The sequence below is a fragment of the Glandiceps talaboti genome, chromosome 9 (genome assembly GCF_964340395.1).
Source record: "Glandiceps talaboti chromosome 9, keGlaTala1.1, whole genome shotgun sequence".
In the NCBI taxonomy this organism is placed as follows: Eukaryota; Metazoa; Hemichordata; class Enteropneusta; family Spengelidae; genus Glandiceps; species Glandiceps talaboti.
The window spans coordinates 24,633,875-24,638,962 of NC_135557.1; the positions used below are offsets into that span (position 1 = coordinate 24,633,875).

A 5,088-nucleotide genomic window follows, 5' to 3' on the forward strand; every position below is an offset into this window, starting at 1 on the left:
ATGTATACTGCCTTTAGTACATAATACCTTGTATTTGTCTATATTGATATGTATACTGCCTTTAGTACATAATACCTTGTATTTGTCTATATTGATATGTATACTAGCTTTAGTACATAATACCTTGTATTTGTCTATATTGATATGTATACTGCCTTTAGTACATAATACCTTGTATTTGTCTATATTGATATGTATACTAGCTCTAGTACATAATACCTTGTATTTGTCTATATTGATATGTATACTGCCTTTAGTACATAATACCTTGTATTTGTCTATATTGATATGTATACTAGCTTTAGTACATAATACCTTGTATTTGTCTATATTGATCTGTATACTAGCTTTAGTACATAATACCTTGTATTTGTCTATATTGATATGTATACTAGCTTTAGTACATAATACCTTGTATTTGTCTATATTGATATGTATACTAGCTTTAGTACATAATACCTTGTATTTGTCTATATTGCTATGTATACTAGCTTTAGTACATAATACCTTGTATTTGTCTATATTGATCTGTATACTAGCTTTAGCACATAATACCTTGTATTTGTCTATATTGATATGTATACTAGCTTTAGTACATAATACCTTGTATTTGTCTATATTGATATGTATACTAGCTTTAGTACACAATACCTTGTATTTGTCTATATTGATATGTATACTAGCTTTAGTACACAATACCTTGTATTTGTCTATATTGATATGTATACTAGCTTTAGTACACAATACCTTGTATTTGTCTATATTGATATGTATACTAGCTTTAGTACACAATACCTTGTATTTGTCTATATTGATCTGTATACTAGCTTTAGTACATAATACCTTGTATTTGTCTATATTGATATATATACTAGCTTTAGTACATAATACCTTGTATTTGTCTATATTGATATGCATACTAGCTTTAGTACATAATACCTTGTATTTGTCTATATTGATATGTATACTGCCTTTAGTACATAATACCTTGTATTTGTCTATATTGATATGTATACTAGCTTTAGTACATAATACCTTGTATTTGTCTATATTGATCTGTATACTAGCTTTAGTACATAATACCTTGTATTTGTCTATATTGATATGTATACTAGCTTTAGTACATAATACCTTGTATTTGTCTATATTGATATGTATACTAGCTTTAGTACATAATACCTTGTATTTGTCTATATTGATCTGTATACTAGCTTTAGCACATAATACCTTGTATTTGTCTATATTGATATGTATACTAGCTTTAGTACATAATACCTTGTATTTGTCTATATTGATATGTATACTAGCTTTAGTACATAATACCTTGTATTTGTCTATATTGATATGTATACTGCCTTTAGTACATAATACCTTGTATTTGTCTATATTGATATGTATACTAGCTTTAGTACATAATACCTTGTATTTGTCTATATTGATATGTATACTGCCTTTAGTACATAATACCTTGTATTTGTCTATATTGATATGTATACTAGCTCTAGTACATAATACCTTGTATTTGTCTATATTGATATGTATACTGCCTTTAGTACATAATACCTTGTATTTGTCTATATTGATATGTATACTAGCTTTAGTACATAATACCTTGTATTTGTCTATATTGATATGTATACTAGCTTTAGTACATAATACCTTGTATTTGTCTATATTGATATGTATACTAGCTTTAGTACACAATACCTTGTATTTGTCTATATTGATATGTATACTAGCTTTAGTACATAATACCTTGTATTTGTCTATATTGATATGTATACTGCCTTTAGTACATAATACCTTGTATTTGTCTATATTGATATGTATGCTAGCTTTAGTACATAATACCTTGTATTTGTCGATATTGATATGTATACTAGTTTTAGTACATAATACCTTGTATTTGTCTATATTGATATGTATACTGCCTTTAGTACATAATACCTTGTATTTGTCTATATTGATATGTATACTGCCTTTAGTACATAATACCTTGTATTTGTCTATATTGATATGTATACTAGCTTTAGTACATAATACCTTGTATTTGTCTATATTGATATGTATACTGCCTTTAGTACATAATACCTTGTATTTGTCTATATTGATATGTATACTAGCTCTAGTACATAATACCTTGTATTTGTCTATATTGATATGTATACTGCCTTTAGTACATAATACCTTGTATTTGTCTATATTGATATGTATACTAGCTTTAGTACATAATACCTTGTATTTGTCTATATTGATCTGTATACTAGCTTTAGTACATAATACCTTGTATTTGTCTATATTGATATGTATACTAGCTTTAGTACATAATACCTTGTATTTGTCTATATTGATATGTATACTAGCTTTAGTACATAATACCTTGTATTTGTCTATATTGATATGTATACTAGCTTTAGTACATAATACCTTGTATTTGTCTATATTGATCTGTATACTAGCTTTAGCACATAATACCTTGTATTTGTCTATATTGATATGTATACTAGCTTTAGTACATAATACCTTGTATTTGTCTATATTGATATGTATACTAGCTTTAGTACACAATACCTTGTATTTGTCTATATTGATATGTATACTAGCTTTAGTACACAATACCTTGTATTTGTCTATATTGATATGTATACTAGCTTTAGTACACAATACCTTGTATTTGTCTATATTGATATGTATACTAGCTTTAGTACACAATACCTTGTATTTGTCTATATTGATCTGTATACTAGCTTTAGTACATAATACCTTGTATTTGTCTATATTGATATATATACTAGCTTTAGTACATATACCTTGTATTTGTCTATATTGATATGCATACTAGCTTTAGTACATAATACCTTGTATTTGTCTATATTGATATGTATACTGCCTTTAGTACATAATACCTTGTATTTGTCTATATTGATATGTATACTAGCTTTAGTACATAATACCTTGTATTTGTCTATATTGATCTGTATACTAGCTTTAGTACATAATACCTTGTATTTGTCTATATTGATATGTATACTAGCTTTAGTACATAATACCTTGTATTTGTCTATATTGATATGTATACTAGCTTTAGTACATAATACCTTGTATTTGTCTATATTGATCTGTATACTAGCTTTAGCACATAATACCTTGTATTTGTCTATATTGATATGTATACTAGCTTTAGTACATAATACCTTGTATTTGTCTATATTGATATGTATACTAGCTTTAGTACATAATACCTTGTATTTGTCTATATTGATATGTATACTAGCTTTAGTACATAATACCTTGTATTTGTCTATATTGATATGTATACTAGCTTTAGTACATAATACCTTGTATTTGTCTATATTGATATGTATACTAGCTTTAGTACATAATACCTTGTATTTGTCTATATTGATATGTATACTAGCTTTAGTACATAATACCTTGTATTTGTCTATATTGATATGTATACTAGCTTTAGTACATAATACCTTGTATTTGTCTATATTGATATGTATACTGCCTTTAGTACATAATACCTTGTATTTGTCTATATTGATATGTATACTAGTTTTAGTACATAATACCTTGTATTTGTCTATATTGATATGTATACTGCCTTTAGTACATAATACCTTGTATTTGTCTATATTGATCTGTATACTAGTTTTAGTACATAATACCTTGTATTTGTCTATATTGATATGTATACTAGCTCTAGTACATAATACCTTGTATTTGTCTATATTGATATGTATACTAGCTTTAGTACATAATACCTTGTATTTGTCTATATTGATATATATACTAGCTTTAGTACATAATACCTTGTATTTGTCTATATTGATATGTATACTAGCTTTAGTACATAATACCTTGTATTTGTCTATATTGATATGTATACTGCCTTTAGTACATAATACCTTGTATTTGTCTATATTGATATGTATACTAGCTTTAGTACATAATACCTTGTATTTGTCTATATTGATATGTATACTAGCTTTAGTACATAATACCTTGTATTTGTCTATATTGATATGTATACTAGCTTTAGTACATAATACCTTGTATTTGTCTATATTGATATGTATACTAGCTTTAGTACATAATACCTTGTATTTGTCTATATTGATATGTATACTAGCCTTTAGTACATAATACCTTGTATTTGTCTATATTGATCTGTATACTAGCTTTAGTACATAATACCTTGTATTTGTCTATATTGATATGTATACTAGCTTTAGTACATAATACCTTGTATTTGTCTATATTGATATGTATACTAGCTTTAGTACATAATACCTTGTATTTGTCTATATTGATATGTATACTAGCTTTAGTACATAATACCTTGTATTTGTCTATATTGATCTGTATACTAGCTTTAGTACATAATACCTTGTATTTGTCTATATTGATCTGTATACTAGCTTTAGTACATAATACCTTGTATTTGTCTATATTGATATGTATACTAGCTTTAGTACATAATACCTTGTATTTGTCTATATTGATATATATACTAGCTTTAGTACATAATACCTTGTATTTGTCTATATTGATATATATACTAGCTTTAGTACATAATACCTTGTATTTGTCTATATTGATATGTATACTAGCTTTAGTACATAATACCTTGTATTTGTCTATATTGATCTGTATACTAGCTTTAGTACATAATACCTTGTATTTGTCTATATTGATATGTATACTAGCTTTAGTACATAATACCTTGTATTTGTCTATATTGATATGTATACTAGCTTTAGTACATAATACCTTGTATTTGTCTATATTGATATGTATACTAGCTTTAGTACATAATACCTTGTATTTGTCTATATTGATTTCTATACTAGCTTTAGTACATAATACCTTGTATTTGTCTATATTGATATGTATACTAGCTTTAGTACATATACCTTGTATTTGTCTATATTGATATGTATACTAGCTTTAGTACATAATACCTTGTATTTGTCTATATTGATATGTATACTAGCTTTAGTACATAATACCTTGTATTTGTCTATATTGATCTGTATACTAGCTTTAGTACATAATACCTTGTATTTGTCTATATTGATA

General features: G+C 25.9%; 1 protein-coding gene across 1 annotated transcript in view; it reads right to left on the reverse strand.

Moving 5' to 3' along the window:
- Positions 1-5,088, reverse strand: part of LOC144440182 (uncharacterized) — a 15,862-nt gene that overhangs the window by 4,243 nt on the left and 6,531 nt on the right. The window lies entirely within an intron of this gene.